Raw genomic sequence first — 10,837 nt, 5'->3', positions numbered from 1 at the left:
ATTCTTTCTTCCCCACTCCTGGCCTGTCAGGAGGCAGTCAGAGATATTTTAGAATAGCTGCAGTTTGCAAACCCTCTTTATGAATGCCTGCTTGAGAATGTCTAGGCTTGACATTGGTCAAGCCTAGACATTATACAGACATGCTGTTAAGATATCTGTTGCAGTAAACAGGTGAAGTGTAATGTTACGCCAAATGTACATTGCAGGAAATATGGCTTACACATTATGTATATGTAAGTTAATAATAGGCTAAGTATGAAGTTGCAGTATTCCATGCACACATATTTGGGAGCAAGTGGGGATTAATTTTAAGTAAACATTCAGAGGATTCAGCTTCATATACCTGACCTTTCCAGTCTAAAAGGATAGGGAATGTAGATTACATTTGACTGATTTGGGATAGGTTGGGGGTGGGTAAGAGAATCCCAGAAATATAAAATACAAATTTACAGAGCACAGGGAATTACTTATCTACTACTAGAATATTAACTCTAATAATCAAACAATTTACATTGCTTTCTCTTATCTGATCTTCAATTATTAACTCCTTTGAGACGAAGCCTCTTTTATTAATGTTGTTAATGTTTGTTAGCATTTTATCATCTGCTGCTTCAATGGGATCTCATTTGTGAAAAAGTACTGTTGACATAAAATGAATTTAAAATATGATTTACAACAACAGAAGGCGCAACAGCAATGACAATGACAACAACAAGAACAACAAAGTCTTGGCAGTAGCAGACCTAGTGGGATTAGAGGGATATCTAATTGGACTAGAGAACAATTTAACACACCTGAAAAAGGTATAACCTGCATTGATAAATAAAACAACAATTAGCTTCCTCTCCTCACTCTTATTAGACCAAATTAATTAGTAAGCTGCGTTGGCACCTGGGAAAGACCCCAGATTGGATATAAAAGAGATGTATTTAATTTTGACTTCTTTATTAACCAAAAATTGTGGATTAATAAAGAGGTAAACTCCATAGCATTTTCTTATAAAATTAGCATTTGAGAAGAAGGCAGAAGTTAAATCTATAAAAGCATACATGAACACATATCAGCATCATATGAACACATTTCCCAAATATGTGGCGTGGTATCATTTTTTAAAGGCTCCACTATGGCTCAGAGCTGCATTTGAAAGCCACTATAATTTGAAAAGAAAGAAGATAAATATTGTTCCATCATTTAGTGACAAACCTGACTGGCTGCCATACTGAGACACTGTCTCTCTACTGGAGGCAACATGGTGTAGTGATTTGAGTGTTGCACTAGGGATTTTGGGACCAGTTTTTGAATCCCTGCTAAGCCGTAAAGACCCAATGGGTGACCTTGGACAATTTGCAATCTCTCAGCCTTAGAGAAATGCAGTGGCAAACTTCTTCTGAATACAAAGACACAGCCATGTTAGTCTGGAAAAGCAGTATGCAAAGGGTTCTTGTAGTGCCTTTCAGACTAACTGAAAGAAAGGAGTTGGTAACATTAGCTTTCGTAGACTTGAGACTACTTCCTCAGTAGGAATAACGTGGAGATGACTTGAACACATGTAACAACAAGAACAACAATATATCTTCCCACTGCCGTATACATCATGTCTGCCCTTGAGAACAGGTCAGATGGTGGAGTCATTGCTACAGGGAAGGTGAATCTGCTTTTGTTTTTATGGCTATTCCTCCTGCAACTGTTCTGGGTTATAAAGGAGCCATCAAGGAGCTAGAATCTATTCCTGACAAAGGTTTTGACACTGGAAAAGGTCCCATTCAGTTGCAAGAGGAGACACTGTAACATTAATGGATTTGCTACTGCTGCAGCAATGGGTCCACAAGCTAGCCCTGTTAAAGAGCCTCATGAGCAAGTCATCAGTGTTAACTCCCTTGCAGTTACCTTTGCCATTGATATTTTGTCTGTCACACCAGTGGCCCAATATCTGGATGCCAACTTTACTTTCCTATTCAAACTCACCAAGATGTACATTGGTGCTTCCATTCTACTGCACATTGTATATTATGGCTTCCAGGCTGGCTGTGTTTTCTTCTGGTCAGGTTAATCACAATATGTAACCACCAGAAAGTTGTTTTACATCTACTCTTACTTCTTCCCCCTACCCCTCTGTGTCTCTGTCAGGTTATCAAGGGCAAAACTCTAAGAAAACAACTGGAATCCTGTTGGTGAAATATGCTTACAAATCTTGAATTTACACATGCATAGCTCTTCTTTTTTTGGTGGTGAACAAGGAGGTATTCACTAGTTGTACATCATTCAAAACTCCTCCCATTACAAGGGATCTATTAAACCCATAGGGATGGCCTGGAACGTCCATTATTCAAGAAATGGCTTCTCCATGAACACTTTGAAAATGGGAGAGAAGCAGGCACCTCAATGATGATTTTAAAAAATGACCAGCTATCACATCTTTGTGCTTCAGAAACACTTCAGGAACGTTTTAGCCTCCCACACTTTAGTAGGTGCCTCCATGTGATAACCCCCAATAGTTGCTTGAATTGCCTCGCCACAAATCACAGTTTTTCTACCCTATACAGTCAAAATGGGCAGCTTATTAACTGCTCAAGTTGCCTCCCCTTCCCAAACTCTGGTCTGTCAATGGCCACAGAAGCATGCCTTCTGGATCTTGACAGGCTCAGGGGAAAAGAGGCGTGGAGCTTCATGTGTGGAGCATTATGGTCCCTATGGCGGGTTATAGACCGCCGCTTTGAGGCGGTCTGCCGCCGCCGTTTGCTCCGTAAGGGAGCCGTCGCAGCCAAACCGTGCAACTCCGTTATGGAGCAAAAAAGAAGCTCCAAAATGGAGCTTCTTCTTGCGGCGCCCTAATGACGTCGCGAGGCGCCAGGGGCGCATTCGCAACATCATTAGCGTCGCGACACGTTCGGACGCACAGCGTCCGATACGTAAAGATGGCGGCGCCCGTATGAACAGGGTGCCGCCATCTTGTACATATTCTATACATACTAGGGTTAGGGGGGTGCAGAAGCACCGCCCCTTCCTAACCCTAGTACGTATAGAATACGTACTAAATGGTGGTCTGTAACTCGCCTATGTGAAATATATGATCTTGGCCTATGAAACCTAGATAGATGAAATTAGTGGGACCTAGTGTAGCCTATAGATGTGCCATGGGAATGCTTGGTTTTCAAAATGCATTAAATGGTTTTGATTAATTTACATTAGATGATGTCTGAAACTTGCAGTTCCATTATCTGTCACTAGGTTGCAGACTGTCTTAATCAGTGCATATATATTTGTAGTCAGTACAGACTGACTCCAGGTGTCTGGGGAACAGAGTTATATTACCTTGTGGAACAGACTGCTCTGTTATGGAGTGGGCAGCCCCTTCCCTCAGGACATGTAAGGTCAGATCATTTTAGTGAACATGTCTAGGTGTTCCAGAAGCTTTGGCTTCATTCAGACAAAGCAGATCCAAAGTATCTGGTTTGTGGCAATTGTGTGGCTTTGTTTGAAATCTTTGGTGCATGGATTGTTTCTGTCTGTACAAAATCTATCATCTGTCTTAAAAGATAGGCAACAGACAGACAGAAATATTCCTGTGAACAAAGTAAATAATATCCAGGATGATATTCTGTCTCTTGAGGGAAGTGATTAGTTGCTCAATTAACTGGCGCTGATCAAAAATGTGGTCCTGTCTTGGACCCTGAGCTGTCATGATCAAAGGAATCGTTACTTAAATTTGAGAGCCCAGTTTGTAATTCTTATGCTAAAATACTGAAATAAATTTCTTCAATCTCAGTGTGAAACAACTGTCAGAATCTTATCGTTCTTTACCTTAAAAAGTAAGTTTAAGAAAACATACCTTAAAACAGTGAGTAATTTTAACTTTCTTCAAAAACTTGATGGAAGAATACAGATTCCACAGCCCATTTAATACATAATAAAGAGGGAAGTAAAGCAGAGAAAAAAATACCACAGTCTGTGTATTGCTGTAGAAATAATCCTTTCTTGTATATCAAATTGATCTAACCATTTTTGATGGCAAGATGTATATCAGGATCTCTGTTGAACACTAGTGATAGAAGGTTTACTAGGAGTAGTAGTGATGAGTTGGTAGGTGAAAAAAACTTTCTGATTTCCAGAGGAGTAAGAGGTGCACTCTTTGGAGTCTGGGAGCAGAAGTACTTACATGGGATATTGCGAACATGGTTCAGGATCCAAGGAGAGGACCCTGTTTGGGACTTAGAGAATCAGCTCTAGCTCTGGGAAACTTGAATAAAGCAAGAATGTTCAACATTTTGGCCCTGTAACAAGCTGTATGTGTCTCCCCAATGTATGATCAGCAAGACAGTAGGGATGGGGAAGTGAAGCAAGAACAAGAGCAAATGAAGTGCAAGCATGCTGAAATTGCTGGGGATGCAGGGGGCCTTTTCTTCAAACTAGTGTGGTACAAGTACCTCGAGATAAGGACTTCAATAATTTCAGCATCATCTTCCTGCTAATATAGTGAAGTGATGTTTTCCCCTATTACTTCATGTATGCTATCTTTTAGGAAGTATGGATGAAGAAATGAAATACAGAATGTCAGCTAGTTCACAGAGCTAGGGAAAAAAATCTCTGGACTACAGCTCCAATAATTTCCAGACAAAGTGATCACTGGTCATGTTTTCTAGAGTATTCTTGGAATTGCAGTATTAAAAAGTAACTTTAATAAGCTCTGGAAGTAAAGAGAAACCAGAAGTCTAGATGGGCTCTCTATTTTATGTGCTGTTAAAATATACAACATGTGTGAAACCAGGAAAATGTGCCCTAGATAATTCAAAGGTAATGCCATATATGTACCCTAGATAATATTAGCTGATCTTCATAAGAGACTTCAGAACCATCCAGTTGCCCCTCAGGATGATTCTGGCTCTCTGATGCAAGTCAAGTTTTAAGACAGGGCTCTGCAGTGTGATACAGCAAATTTCTGTTGAAGCAATTAGGGTTAACACAATTCTAGCTTGTGAGGTGGTGATGGTCATGATTGTAAATTAATATTTTCCAGTGGCTACCCATGTACTCAAGTGTCAGTATTGATCAAACCTACCTCTGCCCAATTAATGTTGATGGATTCAACCGCACCATACGCCTGCTCATCTGTTAGCCAATTAAGATAAGCCCTAGACTTGTCCTAATAGCTGTATTTATTGTCATCAGGAATATTGATATATCTCAGTGCTAAGCTTCAGCCAATACAAACACAAGCCATGATATTACTCCAGGATTCATCTCAGGCAGGATATGCCACAGTGGGGTGCACAACTATCAATTTCTCCCATCCCATAGGGATAATTTTGCCCAGCCAGCAAGCCTTTTTGAAAAAGAAAACAGGTGATTTCTGTCATCTTCTAGGGAACTATGAGACAGAGAAAAAAGCAGATTCAAAAGCTGATTTCTAGTCTTTATAGAGTTTCTTTGAAAGGGGCGGGGGGGGGGTGTTGCCTTGGTTCATAAGAACACCTTGTCTCTTACCAGGAACCATGTCCGTCAAACTTCCTATAGTCGAGTGCATTTACCTGACCCTGAAGGCCAGGGACAGTGTAGGGATTCTGTTGGTCTATCGGCCACCCCATGTGCTAACAGACTCCCTTAACGAGCTGACTCAGTTGGTTTCGGAGCTGATGCTGGAATCACCCAGGCTACTACTAGGCAGCTATGAAAGAATTAGACAAGATCCTAAAGTGTATAGATAATTGTCCATGCCTTAATGTTTCCAATTTCTGTGTATGGTTGTGAAAACTGGACAGTGAAGAAAGATGAAAAGAAGAAAATCAACTAATTTAAAATGTGGTACTGTAGTAGATTTCTGTGGATACTGATTGAAGGGGTGGGTTTGGATATGAAGTACAGTGGTCATGCTGGCTGGGGGCTTTTGGGGCTTGAGACCCAAAGTAACATTTCCTAAGTCTGCATGCAATCAAGATATTAAGCCCTATTGGAATGTTTTAAATGAAAGTAAAATAAATATGAAATGTGGTCCTGGAGGCAGGGACGTAGCTAGGATTTCAGGAGGGGGGGGTCCAGACTAAGTGCTACCATTATAATGGGGCTTGGGTGTCGTGGCGCAGCAGCACACACCATTCATTTTTCTAATGGAAGGGGGGTTCCGGACCCCAAGAATCCCCCCCCCCTGGCTACGTCCCTGCTGGAGAAGAGATCTGCAGATACTGTGGACTGTCAAAAAGACAAACAAATGGGTCCTAGATCAAGTCAAGAATGAATTCTCCTTAGATGCCAAGATGACTAAACTCAGACTGTCGTATTTTGGGCATATCATGAGAAGACATGCCTCACTAGAAAAGATAGTACTGTTTGGTAAGGTATAAAACACTAGGAAAAGTCCATAGTTTATCTCTGCTATTAGCTTTCACACCAGGGTGTGAGAATGTGTTAACCTCCATATGTTGCTGGACTCACATCAAGAGCTTGGAAATATTAATGTTTGAACTACAGTTCCCAGAATGACCCAACCAGTGTAGATAGTTGCCAAGGTCATTATGATGGCTGGGAGATTCTGGGTGCTTTCTTTAAAAAAAATGTTTTCACATTCTGCTCCCATTAGTCCTGGCTAGCATAGTAAGCAGTGAAAGATTATGGGAACAGTAGTCCAGAAACATCTAGACTTAAATTCATATGTTTCCCATCCCTGTGCTGATGAATATATCTAGGAAGGAGGAAAGGAAGGAAGCCACTCCTTGAAATTACTTCTCAAATTATTATTTTTTAAAAAAACTAGACAGCCAGGAAATTGAAGCTGCAGAATGGAGGGTACCCTTTATTTCCTTATGTATAACAAGATTTTCTGATGAAATCCATACAAGTTACTGACCCTGAAATTGTAGTGAAACATGCTGTTTTATTGGACTTTGTTTAGGTAACAATAATGGATGTTTATTATAAGGGTTTGTTTGTTTGTTTTTCAGAATGAGTTAAAAATACGGAATTCATGGCATCTTTTATCGAAGGACCCTTCCACCCTGCCAGAACATCCGTGTTTCAACTGGCACAGATAGTTTGCTGTTGTCTCTTTCATTTAATTTAACTTTTTTTTAAAGTGTAAAGCTCTTTGTTGGCCTCCAGCCTACAATGCAGGCATGAGTTATAGTGTAATATTTCACACCCTGTTGTTTCTTATTACTTAACTAATAACAATATTTACCCAGGGTGTTCCCAAGCATCTGAGACAAGCTTAAAGAAATCTTGATTAAAGAATGACAGCCAAAGTATTAGATATTAAATATAAATAAGGATAATATGAAGAGAGCTTAAGAGTTTACCGTGGGCCCTTGTAGTCTGCAGTAAATCAAGATGATGAGCTACTTACTTCTCCAGTGAGTTTTCCCAATTGCCTGTGCTGTTAAATGCCACTACCTGCCTTCTATTGTAGACAAAGAAGGATGTTTGGGCAAAAGTTGTGTCTCATCCAAACATTTTGTTCGGTTTTATAATGGAGTGGAGCCAGAATGAGATCCAGAGCTTAACATTCATCTTGTGAAAACCCAGTACACGATGATAAGGTTACATGCCTGATTATGTGTATAGAGAAAACAAAGCCTAATCTAAGCATAGTTTGTTTTGTTGTTAATTGCCCTGGAGTCAACCGCAACTCATGGCAACCCGTGCACAAGACATCACCAAGACCCTCTGGCCTCATTGCTCTCTTTAAGTCTTGCAAGCTCAGGGCTCTCTGATTGAATCCAACCATCTGGCATGTGGTCTTCCTCTTTTTCTACTGCCTTCTATCTATCTTAGCATCATTATCTTTCCAATGATTTATGCCTTCTTATGATGTACAGACCTCCAAGTCAGACAGAGGAATTAGAGGATGCCTTTCTAGAACAGATGATCGCACACTCAGAAAGGAGAGATGTAGTAACAATGGGTGACTTCAACTATCCTGATATTTGCTGAAAGTCAAACTCAGCCAAATCCTCAAGGTCTAGCAAATTCCTCACTTGTCTTGGAGACAATTTCATTGCCCAAAAGGTGGAAGCGGCAACAAGGGGATCAGCTACTTTGGATCTGATCCTAACCAACAGGGATGACCTAGTTAATGGAGTGCAAGGGGTGGGATCCTTAGGTGGAAGTGACCATGTTCTCCTGGAGTTTGTTATACAATGGAAAGGAAAAGCCAGGCATAGTCAGACTTTAGGAAAGCTGATATTAGTAAACTTAGAGAAATACTGAGGGTGATCCCATGGTCAGGAATACTAAAGGTGAAAGAAGTTCAAGACGGATGGGAGTTTCTCAAAAGGAAGATACTGAAGGCACAATTTCAAACAGTTCCTATGAGGAAGAAAAATGGGAGGTGTCTCAAGAAACCAGGATGGATGACTAAGGAACTTTCAAATGAGCTAAGTTTTAAATGGAACATGTATAAGAAATGGAAAAATGGGGAAATCACCAAAGATGAATTAAAACAAATAATGAGCATGTATAGGGGTAAAATCAGAAAAGCTAAAGCGCAGAATGAACTCAGGATTGCTAGAGAGGTCAAGCACCATAAAAACGGCTTTTTTGGATATGTCCGCAGCAAAAGGAAGAAGAAGGAAATGGTAGGGACACTGTTTGGAGAAGATGGCAAAATGCTAACAGAGGACAGTGAAAAGGCAGAATTAGTCAGCACCTTCTTTGCTTCAGTCTTCCCAGAAAAGGAAAAGAGTGCTCAATGTGAGGATAAAGGAGCAGAGGACAGAATAGAGGAATTTCAGCACAGAATAAGTAATGAGATAGTACAGGAATGTCTGGTTGATCTAAAATGAATATAAATCTCCTGGACCAGATGAACTACATCCAAGGGTATGAAAAGAACTGGCAAATGTAATATCGGAGCCATTGGCAATAATCTTTGAGATCTCCTGGAGAACAGGAGAAGTCCCAGGAGACTGGAGGAGGGCAAACATTGTCCCCATCTTCAAAAAGGGGGAAAAAGAGGATCCCAACAATGATCGTCCAGTTAGTCTGACATCAATACCAGGAAAGATTCTAGAGCAGATCATTAAACAGAGAGTCTGTGAACATCTAGAAGGCAATTCCATAATCACAAAAAATCGTCATGGGTTACAGAGAAACAAGTCAGGCCAGACAAATCTAATCTCTTTTTTTTTTTTTTTTTTGGAAAAACTTACCAGCTTGGTAGATGAAAGGAATGCTGTGGATATAGTATATCTTGATTTCATTAAGGCTTTTGACAGGGTTCCCCATGGCATTCTTGCAAACAAGCTAGTGAAATGTAGGCTAAATCCATGTTACATGGATTTGTAATTGGTTGACTGTCCAAACCCAAAGGGTGCTTAACAATGGCTCCTTTTCATCCTGCAGAGAAGTGACCAAGGTTCTGTCCTGAGTCCAGTGCTATCTTTATTCATGACCTGGATGACAGAATTGGGGCATACTTATCAAATTTGCAGATGACACCAAATTAGGAGGAGTAGCTAATACCCCAGAGGACAGGATTAAAATTCAAAATGACCTTAACAGATTAGAAAGATGGGCCAAAGCTAACAAAATGAACTTCAACATGGAGAAATGTAAGGTACTGCACTTAGGGCAGAAAAATGAAATGCATAGATGTAGGATGGGGGCACTTGGCTCAATGAAACTTCATGTGAAAGTGATCTGGGAGTCCAAGTAGACCACAAATTAAACATGAGTCAACAGTGTGATGCGGCAGCTAACAAGGCCAATGAGAGTTTAGGCTTCATCAATAGAAATATAGTGTTTAGATCAAGAGAAGTAATAGTTCCACTCTATTCTGCTCTGGTCAGGCCCCACCTGGAATACTGTGTCCAGTTCTGGGCACCACAATTCTAAAAGGATGTTGAGAAACTGGAGCGTGTCCAAAGGAGGGCGACTTAAATAATGAAGGGTCTGGAAACCATGCCCTATGAGAAATGAATTAGGGAGCTGGGTATGTTTAGCCTGGAGAAGAGAAGGTTAAGAGGTGATATGATAGCCTTGTTTAAATACTTGAAGGGATGTCATATTGAGGAGGGAGCTAGCTTTTCTGTTGCTCTAGAGATTAGGACCAGGAGCAATGGATGCAAGCTCCAGGAAAAGAGATTCCACCTCAACATTAGGAGGAACTTCCTGACAGTAATAGCTATTCAACAGTGGAACATACTCCCTTGAAGTGTAGTGGAGTCTCCTTCCTTAGAGGTGTAGAGGCTGGATGGCTGTCTGTCAGGGATGCTTTGATTGATATTTCCTGCATGGCAGGGGGTTGGACTGGATAGCCCTTGTGGTCTCTTCTAACTCTAAAATTCTATGATTCTATGATTCTATGTATCCAAAATATGACAACCTCAATCCAATCATCCAAACCAAAAGAGCAGAGTGGAATACATGCTTATGAGCAGGGCCATGGACAGTGTCCTCTCTCACACACAGAGTTCTTAGGTAAGCAAGGAACAGATCATTGGAGAGCAAGTTATGAATTAGTTTACACCCCAAAGAACTAGCAAATTCAAAATATTTTAGAGGCAGGAGAAAATCTAAATACACATAGAGGGAGACACAAATTGGAGATGCTTACATCTGTCTGTCTGTCTACCCAACCCTCCTTTTCCTCTTCCTCTTCCTCTCTCTCTTTCTCTCCCCCCTGCACATCCCAGAGAACTGTGTACAGTGCTACCTCGGGTTACGAAATTAATTCGTTCCGCGGCGCCGTTCGTAACCCGATACATTTCGCAACCCGAAAAGGCTTTCCGTTAGCGCTGGAAAGCCGCTAGCCGCGCTTCGCATTTGAATTTCGCGCTGAAACGCGCCGAAATGAATTTCGTAACCCGAAAAATCTTTCGTTACCCGGAACAGTTTTTTCCAATCTAAC

The sequence above is a fragment of the Sceloporus occidentalis genome, unplaced genomic scaffold, assembly GCF_023333645.1.
Source record: "Sceloporus occidentalis isolate IW3139 unplaced genomic scaffold, rSceOcc1.0.p SCAF_2, whole genome shotgun sequence".
NCBI lineage: Eukaryota > Metazoa > Chordata > Lepidosauria > Squamata > Phrynosomatidae > Sceloporus > Sceloporus occidentalis.
This window is presented reverse-complemented; position numbering follows the sequence as displayed.